The 23,377-nt window shown below is 43.4% G+C and overlaps 13 pseudogenes; all 13 read right to left on the bottom strand.

Annotated features, from left to right (window-relative positions):
* Positions 1–1,216: 1,216 nt before the first annotated feature.
* LOC130285845 (U2 spliceosomal RNA) lies at positions 1,217–1,480 on the bottom strand (annotated as a pseudogene).
* A 1,458-nt stretch (positions 1,481–2,938) lies between these two features.
* Positions 2,939–3,202, bottom strand: LOC130285846 (U2 spliceosomal RNA; annotated as a pseudogene).
* A 1,467-nt stretch (positions 3,203–4,669) lies between these two features.
* Positions 4,670–4,933, bottom strand: LOC130285847 (U2 spliceosomal RNA; annotated as a pseudogene).
* Positions 4,934–6,395: 1,462 nt separating this feature from the next.
* LOC130289547 (U2 spliceosomal RNA) lies at positions 6,396–6,659 on the bottom strand (annotated as a pseudogene).
* A 1,464-nt stretch (positions 6,660–8,123) lies between these two features.
* On the bottom strand, positions 8,124–8,387 carry LOC130285848 (U2 spliceosomal RNA; annotated as a pseudogene).
* A 1,890-nt stretch (positions 8,388–10,277) lies between these two features.
* On the bottom strand, positions 10,278–10,541 carry LOC130285850 (U2 spliceosomal RNA; annotated as a pseudogene).
* A 1,448-nt stretch (positions 10,542–11,989) lies between these two features.
* On the bottom strand, positions 11,990–12,253 carry LOC130285851 (U2 spliceosomal RNA; annotated as a pseudogene).
* A 1,454-nt stretch (positions 12,254–13,707) lies between these two features.
* Positions 13,708–13,971, bottom strand: LOC130285853 (U2 spliceosomal RNA; annotated as a pseudogene).
* Positions 13,972–15,429: 1,458 nt separating this feature from the next.
* Positions 15,430–15,693, bottom strand: LOC130285854 (U2 spliceosomal RNA; annotated as a pseudogene).
* A 1,450-nt stretch (positions 15,694–17,143) lies between these two features.
* LOC130285855 (U2 spliceosomal RNA) lies at positions 17,144–17,407 on the bottom strand (annotated as a pseudogene).
* A 1,466-nt stretch (positions 17,408–18,873) lies between these two features.
* On the bottom strand, positions 18,874–19,137 carry LOC130285856 (U2 spliceosomal RNA; annotated as a pseudogene).
* Positions 19,138–20,601: 1,464 nt separating this feature from the next.
* On the bottom strand, positions 20,602–20,865 carry LOC130285857 (U2 spliceosomal RNA; annotated as a pseudogene).
* Positions 20,866–22,323: 1,458 nt separating this feature from the next.
* On the bottom strand, positions 22,324–22,587 carry LOC130285858 (U2 spliceosomal RNA; annotated as a pseudogene).
* Positions 22,588–23,377: the final 790 nt, after the last annotated feature.

Raw genomic sequence — 23,377 nt, forward strand, 5'->3', positions numbered from 1 at the left:
CCATCACTCCTCCTCTTGCATATAAGACAATATTTCAGATCTGCATATGAAAACAACACGCCTACCTTTGTTGCACATAGCTGCCTGCCTGTCTCTAGTTACCCCACTGGCTGTAGCTGCGTCCCTTCCGACATGGAATAACACCAACTGTAACGATAAACTGAAAATTAACAGTATAAACCTGCATCATTTTGGACTCTGGTATTTGCTGAATCCGGGTGACCTGACAATCGATGGTGGTGCCGCTGGTGATTCTGGCCTTCTTGGAATCTGTTGGGCCTATGTGTTAGCTCACACATCACTTGGGTATCCATGGTAACTACCACAACATGGTCATCTGCAGTTTACATCTAGCCCTTGGCATTGAATGGCATTTTAAAAGTGCTAAGGGTCCTGGTGCAATAATCCTCCCATGAGGATCAGCCTCAACGGCTTTGTAGATTGCACTCATGTCAGCAACTCCATATACATTTTTTTTTCTTCATGCTTCTTTCTTCATCCTTTTTTCTTTCTGTCATTCAGACTTTCATTCATTCGATCTCTCTCACTCACTTGCTTTAACTCATTTGTTCTCACTCACTCACTCAATCACTCACTCACTCATTCACTCTCACTCACTCTCACTCTCTCACTCACTCGCTCACTAAGTCAGTCTCTCTCTCTCTCTCTCTTTTTCTTTTTATATATATTTTTTTCCGTCTTCTTCTTCTTCTTCTTCTTCTTCAGACCCTGTCATAGCACTAATGCCTTTCCAATACCACCAGCAGATGGAGACACTCCATTGCAACATTGGTTGTGAGCAGCAGTTTCTAAAAACAAATGCCTCATGGCGGATTTCCCATCCATCAATGGATGGTAAATTTTGTTTTTATCATTCACTGACCACAGAAACCAATGCATGGTCAAGCAACAGCAATGACACACCCTTGTGTATAGGCATGAGACCCTCATGTCATTTAACAGGATTCAGCACCACCCACAAGACAGCTACCTGTCATGTCATGTCAAACCTGCACAGGTGTGCTAGATTATTATTATTTAGTTTTATTTTATTTTTTTACACCAATCAGTGTGCAAACATGGTCATTAAAACGCTAAATGAATAGACGTTCATAAACCAGTCAGTGCAACTCATCATTTTGGTCTCCAATTCTCAAACTCAAATTCTCACCCACGGAGGATTAAATGAGAATCTTTCTTGTTTAACACTGGAATGGGGTGGTGCACTGTTCACTACCCGAAGATACTGCCACATCGGGTCAATGCATAGGGCGACAGAAGCAAGCTTCCAAATCAGCTCCCTTTCTCAAAAATCCATTTAATTTATGGTCCCCAGATAGGGAACGTATGTATCAGTATGTGCTCACAAGTCACCCAAGTGCAAGTATTCACACAAAAAAAAACGTGCCTCAGGATGCGATCTGTCGCAAGATCCTTTCTTTTTTTACACTTGATCTAAGCCAAAAGGCCTAGAGGGGATAACCGGGAAAGGGGTGGACCCAACCATGTCCCCTTCATGAGCACTCACATTACTCATAGGAATGGAAGGAAGGCTGGCAGCCAACCAGCCTCCCATACACTTTCTGGGTGGGTGGCAGTCAGCCACCCATACATACATACAGCACAGGCTAAACCCACATCATCACTTAAAAAAAGGACAGGCGACCATTGCACTCTGATGGAGCATTTAGCAATGCAATCCATAGCCTGGCTTTTGCCTGAACCCCCATCACTCCTCCTCTTGCATATAAGACAATATTTCAGATCTGCATATGAAAACAACACGCCTACCTTTGTTGCACATAGCTGCCTGCCTGTCTCTAGTTACCCCACTGGCTGTAGCTGCGTCCCTTCCGACATGGAATAACACCAACTGTAACGATAAACTGAAAATTAACAGTATAAACCTGCATCATTTTGGACTCTGGTATTTGCTGAATCCGGGTGACCTGACAATCGATGGTGGTGCCGCTGGTGATTCTGGCCTTCTTGGAATCTGTTGGGCCTATGTGTTAGCTCACACATCACTTGGGTATCCATGGTAACTACCACAACATGGTCATCTGCAGTTTACATCTAGCCCGTGGCATTGAATGGCATTTTAAAAGTGCTAAGGGTCCTGGTGCAATAATCCTCCCATGAGGATCAGCCTCAACGGCTTTGTAGATTGCACTCATGTCAGCAACTCCATATACATTTTTTTTTCTTCATGCTTCTTTCTTCATCCTTTTTTCTTTCTGTCATTCAGACTTTCATTCATTCGATCTCTCTCACTCACTTGCTTTAACTCATTTGTTCTCACTCACTCACTCACTCACTCAATCACTCACTCACTCATTCACTCTCACTCACTCTCACTCTCTCACTCACTCGCTCACTAAGTCAGTCTCTCTCTCTCTCTCTCTTTTTCTTTTTATATATATTTTTTTCCGTCTTCTTCTTCTTCAGACCCTGTCATAGCACTAATGCCTTTCCAATACCACCAGCAGATGGAGACACTCCATTGCAACATTGGTTGTGAGCAGCAGTTTCTAAAAACAAATGCCTCATGGCGGATTTCCCATCCATCAATGGATGGTAAATTTTGTTTTTATCATTCACTGACCACAGAAACCAATGCATGGTCAAGCAACAGCAATGACACACCCTTGTGTATAGGCATGAGACCCTCATGTCATTTAACAGGATTCAGCACCACCCACAAGACAGCTACCTGTCATGTCATGTCAAACCTGCACAGGTGTGCTAGATTATTATTATTTAGTTTTATTTTATTTTTTTACACCAATCAGTGTGCAAACATGGTCATTAAAACGCTAAATGAATAGACGTTCATAAACCAGTCAGTGCAACTCATCATTTTGGTCTCCAATTCTCAAACTCAAATTCTCACCCACGGAGGATTAAATGAGAATCTTTCTTGTTTAACACTGGAATGGGGTGGTGCACTGTTCACTACCCGAAGATACTGCCACATCGGGTCAATGCATAGGGCGACAGAAGCAAGCTTCCAAATCAGCTCCCTTTCTCAAAAATCCATTTAATTTATGGTCCCCAGATAGGGAACGTATGTATCAGTATGTGCTCACAAGTCACCCAAGTGCAAGTATTCACACAAAAAAAAACGTGCCTCAGGATGCGATCTGTCGCAAGATCCTTTCTTTTTTTACACTTGATCTAAGCCAAAAGGCCTAGAGGGGATAACCGGGAAAGGGGTGGACCCAACCATGTCCCCTTCATGAGCACTCACATTACTCATAGGAATGGAAGGAAGGCTGGCAGCCAACCAGCCTCCCATACACTTTCTGGGTGGGTGGCAGTCAGCCACCCATACATACATACAGCACAGGCTAAACCCACATCATCACTTAAAAAAAGGACAGGCGACCATTGCACTCTGATGGAGCATTTAGCAATGCAATCCATAGCCTGGCTTTTGCCTGAACCCCCATCACTCCTCCTCTTGCATATAAGACAATATTTCAGATCTGCATATGAAAACAACACGCCTACCTTTGTTGCACATAGCTGCCTGCCTGTCTCTAGTTACCCCACTGGCTGTAGCTGCGTCCCTTCCGACATGGAATAACACCAACTGTAACGATAAACTGAAAATTAACAGTATAAACCTGCATCATTTTGGACTCTGGTATTTGCTGAATCCGGGTGACCTGACAATCGATGGTGGTGCCGCTGGTGATTCTGGCCTTCTTGGAATCTGTTGGGCCTATGTGTTAGCTCACACATCACTTGGGTATCCATGGTAACTACCACAACATGGTCATCTGCAGTTTACATCTAGCCCGTGGCATTGAATGGCATTTTAAAAGTGCTAAGGGTCCTGGTGCAATAATCCTCCCATGAGGATCAGCCTCAACGGCTTTGTAGATTGCACTCATGTCAGCAACTCCATATACATTTTTTTTTCTTCATGCTTCTTTCTTCATCCTTTTTTCTTTCTGTCATTCAGACTTTCATTCATTCGATCTCTCTCACTCACTTGCTTTAACTCATTTGTTCTCACTCACTCACTCACTCACTCAATCACTCACTCACTCATTCACTCTCACTCACTCTCACTCTCTCACTCACTCGCTCACTAAGTCAGTCTCTCTCTCTCTCTCTCTTTTTCTTTTTATATATATTTTTTTCCGTCTTCTTCTTCTTCTTCTTCTTCAGACCCTGTCATAGCACTAATGCCTTTCCAATACCACCAGCAGATGGAGACACTCCATTGCAACATTGGTTGTGAGCAGCAGTTTCTAAAAACAAATGCCTCATGGCGGATTTCCCATCCATCAATGGATGGTAAATTTTGTTTTTATCATTCACTGACCACAGAAACCAATGCATGGTCAAGCAACAGCAATGACACACCCTTGTGTATAGGCATGAGACCCTCATGTCATTTAACAGGATTCAGCACCACCCACAAGACAGCTACCTGTCATGTCATGTCAAACCTGCACAGGTGTGCTAGATTATTATTATTTAGTTTTATTTTATTTTTTTACACCAATCAGTGTGCAAACATGGTCATTAAAACGCTAAATGAATAGACGTTCATAAACCAGTCAGTGCAACTCATCATTTTGGTCTCCAATTCTCAAACTCAAATTCTCACCCACGGAGGATTAAATGAGAATCTTTCTTGTTTAACACTGGAATGGGGTGGTGCACTGTTCACTACCCGAAGATACTGCCACATCGGGTCAATGCATAGGGCGACAGAAGCAAGCTTCCAAATCAGCTCCCTTTCTCAAAAATCCATTTAATTTATGGTCCCCAGATAGGGAACGTATGTATCAGTATGTGCTCACAAGTCACCCAAGTGCAAGTATTCACACAAAAAAAAACGTGCCTCAGGATGCGATCTGTCGCAAGATCCTTTCTTTTTTTACACTTGATCTAAGCCAAAAGGCCTAGAGGGGATAACCGGGAAAGGGGTGGACCCAACCATGTCCCCTTCATGAGCACTCACATTACTCATAGGAATGGAAGGAAGGCTGGCAGCCAACCAGCCTCCCATACACTTTCTGGGTGGGTGGCAGTCAGCCACCCATACATACATACAGCACAGGCTAAACCCACATCATCACTTAAAAAAAGGACAGGCGACCATTGCACTCTGATGGAGCATTTAGCAATGCAATCCATAGCCTGGCTTTTGCCTGAACCCCCATCACTCCTCCTCTTGCATATAAGACAATATTTCAGATCTGCATATGAAAACAACACGCCTACCTTTGTTGCACATAGCTGCCTGCCTGTCTCTAGTTACCCCACTGGCTGTAGCTGCGTCCCTTCCGACATGGAATAACACCAACTGTAACGATAAACTGAAAATTAACAGTATAAACCTGCATCATTTTGGACTCTGGTATTTGCTGAATCCGGGTGACCTGACAATCGATGGTGGTGCCGCTGGTGATTCTGGCCTTCTTGGAATCTGTTGGGCCTATGTGTTAGCTCACACATCACTTGGGTATCCATGGTAACTACCACAACATGGTCATCTGCAGTTTACATCTAGCCCGTGGCATTGAATGGCATTTTAAAAGTGCTAAGGGTCCTGGTGCAATAATCCTCCCATGAGGATCAGCCTCAACGGCTTTGTAGATTGCACTCATGTCAGCAACTCCATATACATTTTTTTTTCTTCATGCTTCTTTCTTCATCCTTTTTTCTTTCTGTCATTCAGACTTTCATTCATTCGATCTCTCTCACTCACTTGCTTTAACTCATTTGTTCTCACTCACTCACTCACTCACTCAATCACTCACTCACTCATTCACTCTCACTCACTCTCACTCTCTCACTCACTCGCTCACTAAGTCAGTCTCTCTCTCTCTCTCTTTTTCTTTTTATATATATTTTTTTCCGTCTTCTTCTTCTTCTTCTTCAGACCCTGTCATAGCACTAATGCCTTTCCAATACCACCAGCAGATGGAGACACTCCATTGCAACATTGGTTGTGAGCAGCAGTTTCTAAAAACAAATGCCTCATGGCGGATTTCCCATCCATCAATGGATGGTAAATTTTGTTTTTATCATTCACTGACCACAGAAACCAATGCATGGTCAAGCAACAGCAATGACACACCCTTGTGTATAGGCATGAGACCCTCATGTCATTTAACAGGATTCAGCACCACCCACAAGACAGCTACCTGTCATGTCATGTCAAACCTGCACAGGTGTGCTAGATTATTATTATTTAGTTTTATTTTATTTTTTTACACCAATCAGTGTGCAAACATGGTCATTAAAACGCTAAATGAATAGACGTTCATAAACCAGTCAGTGCAACTCATCATTTTGGTCTCCAATTCTCAAACTCAAATTCTCACCCACGGAGGATTAAATGAGAATCTTTCTTGTTTAACACTGGAATGGGGTGGTGCACTGTTCACTACCCGAAGATACTGCCACATCGGGTCAATGCATAGGGCGACAGAAGCAAGCTTCCAAATCAGCTCCCTTTCTCAAAAATCCATTTAATTTATGGTCCCCAGATAGGGAACGTATGTATCAGTATGTGCTCACAAGTCACCCAAGTGCAAGTATTCACACAAAAAAAAACGTGCCTCAGGATGCGATCTGTCGCAAGATCCTTTCTTTTTTTATACTTGATCTAAGCCAAAAGGCCTAGAGGGGATAACCGGGAAAGGGGTGGACCCAACCATGTCCCCTTCATGAGCACTCACATTACTCATAGGAATGGAAGGAAGGCTGGCAGCCAACCAGCCTCCCATACACTTTCTGGGTGGGTGGCAGTCAGCCACCCATACATACATACAGCACAGGCTAAACCCACATCATCACTTAAAAAAAGGACAGGCGACCATTGCACTCTGATGGAGCATTTAGCAATGCAATCCATAGCCTGGCTTTTGCCTGAACCCCCATCACTCCTCCTCTTGCATATAAGACAATATTTCAGATCTGCATATGAAAACAACACGCCTACCTTTGTTGCACATAGCTGCCTGCCTGTCTCTAGTTACCCCACTGGCTGTAGCTGCGTCCCTTCCGACATGGAATAACACCAACTGTAACGATAAACTGAAAATTAACAGTATAAACCTGCATCATTTTGGACTCTGGTATTTGCTGAATCCGGGTGACCTGACAATCGATGGTGGTGCCGCTGGTGATTCTGGCCTTCTTGGAATCTGTTGGGCCTATGTGTTAGCTCACACATCACTTGGGTATCCATGGTAACTACCACAACATGGTCATCTGCAGTTTACATCTAGCCCGTGGCATTGAATGGCATTTTAAAAGTGCTAAGGGTCCTGGTGCAATAATCCTCCCATGAGGATCAGCCTCAACGGCTTTGTAGATTGCACTCATGTCAGCAACTCCATATACATTTTTTTTTCTTCATGCTTCTTTCTTCATCCTTTTTTCTTTCTGTCATTCAGACTTTCATTCATTCGATCTCTCTCACTCACTTGCTTTAACTCATTTGTTCTCACTCACTCACTCACTCAATCACTCACTCACTCATTCACTCTCACTCACTCTCACTCTCTCACTCACTCGCTCACTAAGTCAGTCTCTCTCTCTCTCTCTTTTTCTTTTTATATATATTTTTTTCCGTCTTCTTCTTCTTCTTCTTCTTCTTCAGACCCTGTCATAGCACTAATGCCTTTCCAATACCACCAGCAGATGGAGACACTCCATTGCAACATTGGTTGTGAGCAGCAGTTTCTAAAAACAAATGCCTCATGGCGGATTTCCCATCCATCAATGGATGGTAAATTTTGTTTTTATCATTCACTGACCACAGAAACCAATGCATGGTCAAGCAACAGCAATGACACACCCTTGTGTATAGGCATGAGACCCTCATGTCATTTAACAGGATTCAGCACCACCCACAAGACAGCTACCTGTCATGTCATGTCAAACCTGCACAGGTGTGCTAGATTATTATTATTTAGTTTTATTTTATTTTTTTACACCAATCAGTGTGCAAACATGGTCATTAAAACGCTAAATGAATAGACGTTCATAAACCAGTCAGTGCAACTCATCATTTTGGTCTCCAATTCTCAAACTCAAATTCTCACCCACGGAGGATTAAATGAGAATCTTTCTTGTTTAACACTGGAATGGGGTGGTGCACTGTTCACTACCCGAAGATACTGCCACATCGGGTCAATGCATAGGGCGACAGAAGCAAGCTTCCAAATCAGCTCCCTTTCTCAAAAATCCATTTAATTTATGGTCCCCAGATAGGGAACGTATGTATCAGTATGTGCTCACAAGTCACCCAAGTGCAAGTATTCACACAAAAAAAAACGTGCCTCAGGATGCGATCTGTCGCAAGATCCTTTCTTTTTTTACACTTGATCTAAGCCAAAAGGCCTAGAGGGGATAACCGGGAAAGGGGTGGACCCAACCATGTCCCCTTCATGAGCACTAGTGTTGCTTGCGAATATTCGCAATTCGAATATTATTCGCGAATATCGCATATTCGCGAATTCGCGAATTTCACGAATATAGCGCTATATATTCGTAATTACGAATATTCGTTTTTTTTTTTTTTTTTCTTCACAGTACACGTCACAGTGATCATCCCTCTCTGCTCCCAGCTTGTGTGGTGTAAAGAAGGCTGTAATACTACTGTGTGAGACTGGCGTGCGAAAATTCGCATATGCGAAAATTAGCATATACTAATTTTCGCATATGCGAATTTCCACATATGCTAATTTTCGCATGCGCGTATTTTCGCATACGCGAAAATAAAACGAGGATATGACGAATATGCGAATATTCGCGAATATATGACGAATATTCGTCCATATATTCGCGAATATTCGCGAATTCGAATATGGCCTATGCCGCTCAACACTAATGAGCACTCACATTACTCATAGGAATGGAAGGAAGGCTGGCAGCCAACCAGCCTCCCATACACTTTCTGGGTGGGTGGCAGTCAGCCACCCATACATACATACAGCACAGGCTAAACCCACATCATCACTTAAAAAAAGGACAGGCGACCATTGCACTCTGATGGAGCATTTAGCAATGCAATCCATAGCCTGGCTTTTGCCTGAACCCCCATCACTCCTCCTCTTGCATATAAGACAATATTTCAGATCTGCATATGAAAACAACACGCCTACCTTTGTTGCACATAGCTGCCTGCCTGTCTCTAGTTACCCCACTGGCTGTAGCTGCGTCCCTTCCGACATGGAATAACACCAACTGTAACGATAAACTGAAAATTAACAGTATAAACCTGCATCATTTTGGACTCTGGTATTTGCTGAATCCGGGTGACCTGACAATCGATGGTGGTGCCGCTGGTGATTCTGGCCTTCTTGGAATCTGTTGGGCCTATGTGTTAGCTCACACATCACTTGGGTATCCATGGTAACTACCACAACATGGTCATCTGCAGTTTACATCTAGCCCGTGGCATTGAATGGCATTTTAAAAGTGCTAAGGGTCCTGGTGCAATAATCCTCCCATGAGGATCAGCCTCAACGGCTTTGTAGATTGCACTCATGTCAGCAACTCCATATACATTTTTTTTTCTTCATGCTTCTTTCTTCATCCTTTTTTCTTTCTGTCATTCAGACTTTCATTCATTCGATCTCTCTCACTCACTTGCTTTAACTCATTTGTTCTCACTCACTCACTCACTCACTCACTCACTCATTCACTCTCACTCACTCTCACTCTCTCGCTCACTAAGTCAGTCTCTCTCTCTCTCTCTCTTTTTCTTTTTATATATATTTTTTTCCGTCTTCTTCTTCTTCTTCTTCAGACCCTGTCATAGCACTAATGCCTTTCCAATACCACCAGCAGATGGAGACACTCCATTGCAACATTGGTTGTGAGCAGCAGTTTCTAAAAACAAATGCCTCATGGCGGATTTCCCATCCATCAATGGATGGTAAATTTTGTTTTTATCATTCACTGACCACAGAAACCAATGCATGGTCAAGCAACAGCAATGACACACCCTTGTGTATAGGCATGAGACCCTCATGTCATTTAACAGGATTCAGCACCACCCACAAGACAGCTACCTGTCATGTCATGTCAAACCTGCACAGGTGTGCTAGATTATTATTATTTAGTTTTATTTTATTTTTTTACACCAATCAGTGTGCAAACATGGTCATTAAAACGCTAAATGAATAGACGTTCATAAACCAGTCAGTGCAACTCATCATTTTGGTCTCCAATTCTCAAACTCAAATTCTCACCCACGGAGGATTAAATGAGAATCTTTCTTGTTTAACACTGGAATGGGGTGGTGCACTGTTCACTACCCGAAGATACTGCCACATCGGGTCAATGCATAGGGCGACAGAAGCAAGCTTCCAAATCAGCTCCCTTTCTCAAAAATCCATTTAATTTATGGTCCCCAGATAGGGAACGTATGTATCAGTATGTGCTCACAAGTCACCCAAGTGCAAGTATTCACACAAAAAAAAACGTGCCTCAGGATGCGATCTGTCGCAAGATCCTTTCTTTTTTTACACTTGATCTAAGCCAAAAGGCCTAGAGGGGATAACCGGGAAAGGGGTGGACCCAACCATGTCCCCTTCATGAGCACTCACATTACTCATAGGAATGGAAGGAAGGCTGGCAGCCAACCAGCCTCCCATACACTTTCTGGGTGGGTGGCAGTCAGCCACCCATACATACATACAGCACAGGCTAAACCCACATCATCACTTAAAAAAAGGACAGGCGACCATTGCACTCTGATGGAGCATTTAGCAATGCAATCCATAGCCTGGCTTTTGCCTGAACCCCCATCACTCCTCCTCTTGCATATAAGACAATATTTCAGATCTGCATATGAAAACAACACGCCTACCTTTGTTGCACATAGCTGCCTGCCTGTCTCTAGTTACCCCACTGGCTGTAGCTGCGTCCCTTCCGACATGGAATAACACCAACTGTAACGATAAACTGAAAATTAACAGTATAAACCTGCATCATTTTGGACTCTGGTATTTGCTGAATCCGGGTGACCTGACAATCGATGGTGGTGCCGCTGGTGATTCTGGCCTTCTTGGAATCTGTTGGGCCTATGTGTTAGCTCACACATCACTTGGGTATCCATGGTAACTACCACAACATGGTCATCTGCAGTTTACATCTAGCCCGTGGCATTGAATGGCATTTTAAAAGTGCTAAGGGTCCTGGTGCAATAATCCTCCCATGAGGATCAGCCTCAACGGCTTTGTAGATTGCACTCATGTCAGCAACTCCATATACATTTTTTTTTCTTCATGCTTCTTTCTTCATCCTTTTTTCTTTCTGTCATTCAGACTTTCATTCATTCGATCTCTCTCACTCACTTGCTTTAACTCATTTGTTCTCACTCACTCACTCACTCACTCACTCACTCATTCACTCTCACTCACTCTCACTCTCTCGCTCACTAAGTCAGTCTCTCTCTCTCTCTCTCTTTTTCTTTTTATATATATTTTTTTCCGTCTTCTTCTTCTTCTTCTTCAGACCCTGTCATAGCACTAATGCCTTTCCAATACCACCAGCAGATGGAGACACTCCATTGCAACATTGGTTGTGAGCAGCAGTTTCTAAAAACAAATGCCTCATGGCGGATTTCCCATCCATCAATGGATGGTAAATTTTGTTTTTATCATTCACTGACCACAGAAACCAATGCATGGTCAAGCAACAGCAATGACACACCCTTGTGTATAGGCATGAGACCCTCATGTCATTTAACAGGATTCAGCACCACCCACAAGACAGCTACCTGTCATGTCATGTCAAACCTGCACAGGTGTGCTAGATTATTATTATTTAGTTTTATTTTATTTTTTTACACCAATCAGTGTGCAAACATGGTCATTAAAACGCTAAATGAATAGACGTTCATAAACCAGTCAGTGCAACTCATCATTTTGGTCTCCAATTCTCAAACTCAAATTCTCACCCACGGAGGATTAAATGAGAATCTTTCTTGTTTAACACTGGAATGGGGTGGTGCACTGTTCACTACCCGAAGATACTGCCACATCGGGTCAATGCATAGGGCGACAGAAGCAAGCTTCCAAATCAGCTCCCTTTCTCAAAAATCCATTTAATTTATGGTCCCCAGATAGGGAACGTATGTATCAGTATGTGCTCACAAGTCACCCAAGTGCAAGTATTCACACAAAAAAAAACGTGCCTCAGGATGCGATCTGTCGCAAGATCCTTTCTTTTTTTACACTTGATCTAAGCCAAAAGGCCTAGAGGGGATAACCGGGAAAGGGGTGGACCCAACCATGTCCCCTTCATGAGCACTCACATTACTCATAGGAATGGAAGGAAGGCTGGCAGCCAACCAGCCTCCCATACACTTTCTGGGTGGGTGGCAGTCAGCCACCCATACATACATACAGCACAGGCTAAACCCACATCATCACTTAAAAAAAGGACAGGCGACCATTGCACTCTGATGGAGCATTTAGCAATGCAATCCATAGCCTGGCTTTTGCCTGAACCCCCATCACTCCTCCTCTTGCATATAAGACAATATTTCAGATCTGCATATGAAAACAACACGCCTACCTTTGTTGCACATAGCTGCCTGCCTGTCTCTAGTTACCCCACTGGCTGTAGCTGCGTCCCTTCCGACATGGAATAACACCAACTGTAACGATAAACTGAAAATTAACAGTATAAACCTGCATCATTTTGGACTCTGGTATTTGCTGAATCCGGGTGACCTGACAATCGATGGTGGTGCCGCTGGTGATTCTGGCCTTCTTGGAATCTGTTGGGCCTATGTGTTAGCTCACACATCACTTGGGTATCCATGGTAACTACCACAACATGGTCATCTGCAGTTTACATCTAGCCCGTGGCATTGAATGGCATTTTAAAAGTGCTAAGGGTCCTGGTGCAATAATCCTCCCATGAGGATCAGCCTCAACGGCTTTGTAGATTGCACTCATGTCAGCAACTCCATATACATTTTTTTTTCTTCATGCTTCTTTCTTCATCCTTTTTTCTTTCTGTCATTCAGACTTTCATTCATTCGATCTCTCTCACTCACTTGCTTTAACTCATTTGTTCTCACTCACTCACTCACTCACTCAATCACTCACTCACTCATTCACTCTCACTCACTCTCACTCTCTCACTCACTCGCTCACTAAGTCAGTCTCTCTCTCTCTCTTTTTCTTTTTATATATATTTTTTTCCGTCTTCTTCTTCTTCAGACCCTGTCATAGCACTAATGCCTTTCCAATACCACCAGCAGATGGAGACACTCCATTGCAACATTGGTTGTGAGCAGCAGTTTCTAAAAACAAATGCCTCATGGCGGATTTCCCATCCATCAATGGATGGTAAATTTTGTTTTTATCATTCACTGACCACAGAAACCAATGCATGGTCAAGCAACAGCAATGACACACCCTTGTGTATAGGCATGAGACCCTCATGTCATTTAACAGGATTCAGCACCACCCACAAGACAGCTACCTGTCATGTCATGTCAAACCTGCACAGGTGTGCTAGATTATTATTATTTAGTTTTATTTTATTTTTTTACACCAATCAGTGTGCAAACATGGTCATTAAAACGCTAAATGAATAGACGTTCATAAACCAGTCAGTGCAACTCATCATTTTGGTCTCCAATTCTCAAACTCAAATTCTCACCCACGGAGGATTAAATGAGAATCTTTCTTGTTTAACACTGGAATGGGGTGGTGCACTGTTCACTACCCGAAGATACTGCCACATCGGGTCAATGCATAGGGCGACAGAAGCAAGCTTCCAAATCAGCTCCCTTTCTCAAAAATCCATTTAATTTATGGTCCCCAGATAGGGAACGTATGTATCAGTATGTGCTCACAAGTCACCCAAGTGCAAGTATTCACACAAAAAAAAACGTGCCTCAGGATGCGATCTGTCGCAAGATCCTTTCTTTTTTTACACTTGATCTAAGCCAAAAGGCCTAGAGGGGATAACCGGGAAAGGGGTGGACCCAACCATGTCCCCTTCATGAGCACTCACATTACTCATAGGAATGGAAGGAAGGCTGGCAGCCAACCAGCCTCCCATACACTTTCTGGGTGGGTGGCAGTCAGCCACCCATACATACATACAGCACAGGCTAAACCCACATCATCACTTAAAAAAAGGACAGGCGACCATTGCACTCTGATGGAGCATTTAGCAATGCAATCCATAGCCTGGCTTTTGCCTGAACCCCCATCACTCCTCCTCTTGCATATAAGACAATATTTCAGATCTGCATATGAAAACAACACGCCTACCTTTGTTGCACATAGCTGCCTGCCTGTCTCTAGTTACCCCACTGGCTGTAGCTGCGTCCCTTCCGACATGGAATAACACCAACTGTAACGATAAACTGAAAATTAACAGTATAAACCTGCATCATTTTGGACTCTGGTATTTGCTGAATCCGGGTGACCTGACAATCGATGGTGGTGCCGCTGGTGATTCTGGCCTTCTTGGAATCTGTTGGGCCTATGTGTTAGCTCACACATCACTTGGGTATCCATGGTAACTACCACAACATGGTCATCTGCAGTTTACATCTAGCCCGTGGCATTGAATGGCATTTTAAAAGTGCTAAGGGTCCTGGTGCAATAATCCTCCCATGAGGATCAGCCTCAACGGCTTTGTAGATTGCACTCATGTCAGCAACTCCATATACATTTTTTTTTCTTCATGCTTCTTTCTTCATCCTTTTTTCTTTCTGTCATTCAGACTTTCATTCATTCGATCTCTCTCACTCACTTGCTTTAACTCATTTGTTCTCACTCACTCACTCACTCACTCAATCACTCACTCACTCATTCACTCTCACTCACTCTCACTCTCTCACTCACTCGCTCACTAAGTCAGTCTCTCTCTCTCTCTCTCTTTTTCTTTTTATATATATTTTTTTCCGTCTTCTTCTTCTTCAGACCCTGTCATAGCACTAATGCCTTTCCAATACCACCAGCAGATGGAGACACTCCATTGCAACATTGGTTGTGAGCAGCAGTTTCTAAAAACAAATGCCTCATGGCGGATTTCCCATCCATCAATGGATGGTAAATTTTGTTTTTATCATTCACTGACCACAGAAACCAATGCATGGTCAAGCAACAGCAATGACACACCCTTGTGTATAGGCATGAGACCCTCATGTCATTTAACAGGATTCAGCACCACCCACAAGACAGCTACCTGTCATGTCATGTCAAACCTGCACAGGTGTGCTAGATTATTATTATTTAGTTTTATTTTATTTTTTTACACCAATCAGTGTGCAAACATGGTCATTAAAACGCTAAATGAATAGACGTTCATAAACCAGTCAGTGCAACTCATCATTTTGGTCTCCAATTCTCAAACTCAAATTCTCACCCACGGAGGATTAAATGAGAATCTTTCTTGTTTAACACTGGAATGGGGTGGTGCACTGTTCACTACCCGAAGATACTGCCACATCGGGTCAATGCATAGGGCGACAGAAGCAAGCTTCCAAATCAGCTCCCTTTCTCAAAAATCCATTTAATTTATGGTCCCCAGATAGGGAACGTATGTATCAGTATGTGCTCACAAGTCACCCAAGTGCAAGTATTCACACAAAAAAAAACGTGCCTCAGGATGCGATCTGTCGCAAGATCCTTTCTTTTTTTACACTTGATCTAAGCCAAAAGGCCTAGAGGGGATAACCGGGAAAGGGGTGGACCCAACCATGTCCCCTTCATGAGCACTCACATTACTCATAGGAATGGAAGGAAGGCTGGCAGCCAACCAGCCTCCCATACACTTTCTGGGTGGGTGGCAGTCAGCCACCCATACATACATACAGCACAGGCTAAACCCACATCATCACTTAAAAAAAGGACAGGCGACCATTGCACTCTGATGGAGCATTTAGCAATGCAATCCATAGCCTGGCTTTTGCCTGAACCCCCATCACTCCTCCTCTTGCATATAAGACAATATTTCAGATCTGCATATGAAAACAACACGCCTACCTTTGTTGCACATAGCTGCCTGCCTGTCTCTAGTTACCCCACTGGCTGTAGCTGCGTCCCTTCCGACATGGAATAACACCAACTGTAACGATAAACTGAAAATTAACAGTATAAACCTGCATCATTTTGGACTCTGGTATTTGCTGAATCCGGGTGACCTGACAATCGATGGTGGTGCCGCTGGTGATTCTGGCCTTCTTGGAATCTGTTGGGCCTATGTGTTAGCTCACACATCACTTGGGTATCCATGGTAACTACCACAACATGGTCATCTGCAGTTTACATCTAGCCCGTGGCATTGAATGGCATTTTAAAAGTGCTAAGGGTCCTGGTGCAATAATCCTCCCATGAGGATCAGCCTCAACGGCTTTGTAGATTGCACTCATGTCAGCAACTCCATATACATTTTTTTTTCTTCATGCTTCTTTCTTCATCCTTTTTTCTTTCTGTCATTCAGACTTTCATTCATTCGATCTCTCTCACTCACTTGCTTTAACTCATTTGTTCTCACTCACTCACTCAATCACTCACTCACTCATTCACTCTCACTCACTCTCACTCTCTCACTCACTCGCTCACTAAGTCAGTCTCTCTCTCTCTCTCTCTTTTTCTTTTTATATATATTTTTTTCCGTCTTCTTCTTCTTCAGACCCTGTCATAGCACTAATGCCTTTCCAATACCACCAGCAGATGGAGACACTCCATTGCAACATTGGTTGTGAGCAGCAGTTTCTAAAAACAAATGCCTCATGGCGGATTTCCCATCCATCAATGGATGGTAAATTTTGTTTTTATCATTCACTGACCACAGAAACCAATGCATGGTCAAGCAACAGCAATGACACACCCTTGTGTATAGGCATGAGACCCTCATGTCATTTAACAGGATTCAGCACCACCCACAAGACAGCTACCTGTCATGTCATGTCAAACCTGCACAGGTGTGCTAGATTATTATTATTTAGTTTTATTTTATTTTTTTACACCAATCAGTGTGCAAACATGGTCATTAAAACGCTAAATGAATAGACGTTCATAAACCAGTCAGTGCAACTCATCATTTTGGTCTCCAATTCTCAAACTCAAATTCTCACCCACGGAGGATTAAATGAGAATCTTTCTTGTTTAACACTGGAATGGGGTGGTGCACTGTTCACTACCCGAAGATACTGCCACATCGGGTCAATGCATAGGGCGACAGAAGCAAGCTTCCAAATCAGCTCCCTTTCTCAAAAATCCATTTAATTTATGGTCCCCAGATAGGGAACGTATGTATCAGTATGTGCTCACAAGTCACCCAAGTGCAAGTATTCACACAAAAAAAAACGTGCCTCAGGATGCGATCTGTCGCAAGATCCTTTCTTTTTTTACACTTGATCTAAGCCAAAAGGCCTAGAGGGGATAACCGGGAAAGGGGTGGACCCAACCATGTCCCCTTCATGAGCACTCACATTACTCATAGGAATGGAAGGAAGGCTGGCAGCCAACCAGCCTCCCATACACTTTCTGGGTGGGTGGCAGTCAGCCACCCATACATACATACAGCACAGGCTAAACCCACATCATCACTTAAAAAAAGGACAGGCGACCATTGCACTCTGATGGAGCATTTAGCAATGCAATCCATAGCCTGGCTTTTGCCTGAACCCCCATCACTCCTCCTCTTGCATATAAGACAATATTTCAGATCTGCATATGAAAACAACACGCCTACCTTTGTTGCACATAGCTGCCTGCCTGTCTCTAGTTACCCCACTGGCTGTAGCTGCGTCCCTTCCGACATGGAATAACACCAACTGTAATGATAAACTGAAAATTAACAGTATAAACCTGCATCATTTTGGACTCTGGTATTTGCTGAATCCGGGTGACCTGACAATCGATGGTGGTGCCGCTGGTGATTCTGGCCTTCTTGGAATCTGTTGGGCCTATGTGTTAGCTCACACATCACTTGGGTATCCATGGTAACTACCACAACATGGTCATCTGCAGTTTACATCTAGCCCGTGGCATTGAATGGCATTTTAAAAGTGCTAAGGGTCCTGGTGCAATAATCCTCCCATGAGGATCAGCCTCAACGGCTTTGTAGATTGCACTCATGTCAGCAACTCCATATACATTTTTTTTTCTTCATGCTTCTTTCTTCATCCTTTTTTCTTTCTGTCATTCAGACTTTCATTCATTCGATCTCTCTCACTCACTTGCTTTAACTCATTTGTTCTCACTCACTCACTCACTCAATCACTCACTCACTCATTCACTCTCACTCACTCTCACTCTCTCACTCACTCGCTCACTAAGTCAGTCTCTCTCTCTCTCTCTCTTTTTCTTTTTATATATATTTTTTTCCGTCTTCTTCTTCTTCTTCTTCAGACCCTGTCATAGCACTAATGCCTTTCCAATACCACCAGCAGATGGAGACACTCCATTGCAACATTGGTTGTGAGCAGCAGTTTCTAAAAACAAATGCCTCATGGCGGATTTCCCATCCATCAATGGATGGTAATGGTAAATTTTGTTTTTATCATTCACTGACCACAGAAACCAATGCATGGTCAAGCAACAGCAATGACACACCCTTGTGTATAGGCATGAGACCCTCATGTCATTTAACAGGATTCAGCACCACCCACAAGACAGCTACCTGTCATGTCATGTCAAACCTGCACAGGTGTGCTAGATTATTATTATTTAGTTTTATTTTATTTTTTTACACCAATCAGTGTGCAAACATGGTCATTAAAACGCTAAATGAATAGACGTTCATAAACCAGTCAGTGCAACTCATCATTTTGGTCTCCAATTCTCAAACTCAAATTCTCACCCACGGAGGATTAAATGAGAATCTTTCTTGTTTAACACTGGAATGGGGTGGTGCACTGTTCACTACCCGAAGATACTGCCACATCGGGTCAATGCATAGGGCGACAGAAGCAAGCTTCCAAATCAGCTCCCTTTCTCAAAAATCCATTTAATTTATGGTCCCCAGATAGGGAACGTATGTATCAGTATGTGCTCACAAGTCACCCAAGTGCAAGTATTCACACAAAAAAAAACGTGCCTCAGGATGCGATCTGTCGCAAGATCCTTTCTTTTTTTACACTTGATCTAAGCCAAAAGGCCTAGAGGGGATAACCGGGAAAGGGGTGGACCCAACCATGTCCCCTTCATGAGCACTCACATTACTCATAGGAATGGAAGGAAGGCTGGCAGCCAACCAGCCTCCCATACACTTTCTGGGTGGGTGGCAGTCAGCCACCCATACATACATACAGCACAGGCTAAACCCACATCATCACTTAAAAAAAGGACAGGCGACCATTGCACTCTGATGGAGCATTTAGCAATGCAATCCATAGCCTGGCTTTTGCCTGAACCCCCATCACTCCTCCTCTTGCATATAAGACAATATTTCAGATCTGCATATGAAAACAACACGCCTACCTTTGTTGCACATAGCTGCCTGCCTGTCTCTAGTTACCCCACTGGCTGTAGCTGCGTCCCTTCCGACATGGAATAACACCAACTGTAACGATAAACTGAAAATTAACAGTATAAACCTGCATCATTTTGGACTCTGGTATTTGCTGAATCCGGGTGACCTGACAATCGATGGTGGTGCCGCTGGTGATTCTGGCCTTCTTGGAATCTGTTGGGCCTATGTGTTAGCTCACACATCACTTGGGTATCCATGGTAACTACCACAACATGGTCATCTGCAGTTTACATCTAGCCCGTGGCATTGAATGGCATTTTAAAAGTGCTAAGGGTCCTGGTGCAATAATCCTCCCATGAGGATCAGCCTCAACGGCTTTGTAGATTGCACTCATGTCAGCAACTCCATATACATTTTTTTTTCTTCATGCTTCTTTCTTCATCCTTTTTTCTTTCTGTCATTCAGACTTTCATTCATTCGATCTCTCTCACTCACTTGCTTTAACTCATTTGTTCTCACTCACTCACTCACTCACTCAATCACTCACTCACTCATTCACTCTCACTCACTCTCACTCTCTCACTCACTCGCTCACTAAGTCAGTCTCTCTCTCTCTCTCTCTTTTTCTTTTTATATATAATTTTTTCCGTCTTCTTCTTCTTCTTCTTCAGACCCTGTCATAGCACTAATGCCTTTCCAATACCACCAGCAGATGGAGACACTCCATTGCAACATTGGTTGTGAGCAGCAGTTTCTAAAAACAAATGCCTCATGGCGGATTTCCCATCCATCAATGGATGGTAAATTTTGTTTTTATCATTCACTGACCACAGAAACCAATGCATGGTCAAGCAACAGCAATGACACACCCTTGTGTATAGGCATGAGACCCTCATGTCATTTAACAGGATTCAGCACCACCCACAAGACAGCTACCTGTCATGTCATGTCAAACCTGCACAGGTGTGCTAGATTATTATTATTTAGTTTTATTTTATTTTTTTACACCAATCAGTGTGCAAACATGGTCATTAAAACGCTAAATGAATAGACGTTCATAAACCAGTCAGTGCAACTCATCATTTTGGTCTCCAATTCTCAAACTCAAATTCTCACCCACGGAGGATTAAATGAGAATCTTTCTTGTTTAACACTGGAATGGGGTGGTGCACTGTTCACTACCCGAAGATACTGCCACATCGGGTCAATGCATAGGGCGACAGAAGCAAGCTTCCAAATCAGCTCCCTTTCTCAAAAATCCATTTAATTTATGGTCCCCAGATAGGGAACGTATGTATCAGTATGTGCTCACAAGTCACCCAAGTGCAAGTATTCACACAAAAAAAAACGTGCCTCAGGATGCGATCTGTCGCAAGATCCTTTCTTTTTTTACACTTGATCTAAGCCAAAAGGCCTAGAGGGGATAACCGGGAAAGGGGTGGACCCAACCATGTCCCCTTCATGAGCACTCACATTACTCATAGGAATGGAAGGAAGGCTGGCAGCCAACCAGCCTCCCATACACTTTCTGGGTGGGTGGCAGTCAGCCACCCATACATACATACAGCACAGGCTAAACCCACATCATCACTTAAAAAAAGGACAGGCGACCATTGCACTCTGATGGAGCATTTAGCAATGCAATCCATAGCCTGGCTTTTGCCTGAACCCCCATCACTCCTCCTCTTGCATATAAGACAATATTTCAGATCTGCATATGAAAACAACACGCCTACCTTTGTTGCACATAGCTGCCTGCCTGTCTCTAGTTACCCCACTGGCTGTAGCTGCGTCCCTTCCGACATGGAATAACACCAACTGTAACGATAAACTGAAAATTAACAGTATAAACCTGCATCATTTTGGACTCTGGTATTTGCTGAATCCGGGTGACCTGACAATCGATGGTGGTGCCGCTGGTGATTCTGGCCTTCTTGGAATCTGTTGGGCCTATGTGTTAGCTCACACATCACTTGGGTATCCATGGTAACTACCACAACATGGTCATCTGCAGTTTACATCTAGCCCGTGGCATTGAATGGCATTTTAAAAGTGCTAAGGGTCCTGGTGCAATAATCCTCCCATGAGGATCAGCCTCAACGGCTTTGTAGATTGCACTCATGTCAGCAACTCCATATACATTTTTTTTTCTTCATGCTTCTTTCTTCATCCTTTTTTCTTTCTGTCATTCAGACTTTCATTCATTCGATCTCTCTCACTCACTTGCTTTAACTCATTTGTTCTCACTCACTCACTCACTCAATCACTCACTCACTCATTCACTCTCACTCACTCTCACTCTCTCACTCACTCGCTCACTAAGTCAGTCTCTCTCTCTCTCTCTTTTTCTTTTTATATATATTTTTTTCCGTCTTCTTCTTCTTCTTCTTCAGACCCTGTCATAGCACTAATGCCTTTCCAATACCACCAGCAGATGGAGACACTCCATTGCAACATTGGTTGTGAGCAGCAGTTTCTAAAAACAAATGCCTCATGGCGGATTTCCCATCCATCAATGGATGGTAAATTTTGTTTTTATCATTCACTGACCACAGAAACCAATGCATGGTCAAGCAACAGCAATGACACACCCTTGTGTATAGGCATGAGACCCTCATGTCATTTAACAGGATTCAGCACCACCCACAAGACAGCTACCTGTCATGTCATGTCAAACCTGCACAGGTGTGCTAGATTATTATTATTTAGTTTTATTTTATTTTTTTACACCAATCAGTGTGCAAACATGGTCATTAAAACGCTAAATGAATAGACGTTCATAAACCAGTCAGTGCAACTCATCATTTTGGTCTCCAATTCTCAAACTCAAATTCTCACCCACGGAGGATTAAATGAGAATCTTTCTTGTTTAACACTGGAATGGGGTGGTGCACTGTTCACTACCCGAAGATACTGCCACATCGGGTCAATGCATAGGGCGACAGAAGCAAGCTTCCAAATCAGCTCCCTTTCTCAAAAATCCATTTAATTTATGGTCCCCAGATAGGGAACGTATGTATCAGTATGTGCTCACAAGTCACCCAAGTGCAAGTATTCACACAAAAAAAAACGTGCCTCAGGATGCGATCTGTCGCAAGATCCTTTCTTTTTTTACACTTGATCTAAGCCAAAAGGCCTAGAGGGGATAACCGGGAAAGGGGTGGACCCAACCATGTCCCCTTCATGAGCACTCACATTACTCATAGGAATGGAAGGAAGGCTGGCAGCCAACCAGCCTCCCATACACTTTCTGGGTGGGTGGCAGTCAGCCACCCATACATACATACAGCACAGGCTAAACCCACATCATCACTTAAAAAAAGGACAGGCGACCATTGCACTCTGATGGAGCATTTAGCAATGCAATCCATAGCCTGGCTTTTGCCTGAACCCCCATCACTCCTCCTCTTGCATATAAGACAATATTTCAGATCTGCATATGAAAACAACACGCCTACCTTTGTTGCACATAGCTGCCTGCCTGTCTCTAGTTACCCCACTGGCTGTAGCTGCGTCCCTTCCGACATGGAATAACACCAACTGTAACGATAAACTGAAAATTAACAGTATAAACCTGCATCATTTTGGACTCTGGTATTTGCTGAATCCGGGTGACCTGACAATCGATGGTGGTGCCGCTGGTGATTCTGGCCTTCTTGGAATCTGTTGGGCCTATGTGTTAGCTCACACATCACTTGGGTATCCATGGTAACTACCACAACATGGTCATCTGCAGTTTACATCTAGCCCGTGGCATTGAATGGCATTTTAAAAGTGCTAAGGGTCCTGGTGCAATAATCCTCCCATGAGGATCAGCCTCAACGGCTTTGTAGATTGCACTCATGTCAGCAACTCCATATACATTTTTTTTTCTTCATGCTTCTTTCTTCATCCTTTTTTCTTTCTGTCATTCAGACTTTCATTCATTCGATCTCTC

This window comes from Hyla sarda, chromosome 8, assembly GCF_029499605.1.
Source record: "Hyla sarda isolate aHylSar1 chromosome 8, aHylSar1.hap1, whole genome shotgun sequence".
Taxonomy (NCBI): Eukaryota; Metazoa; Chordata; class Amphibia; order Anura; family Hylidae; genus Hyla; species Hyla sarda.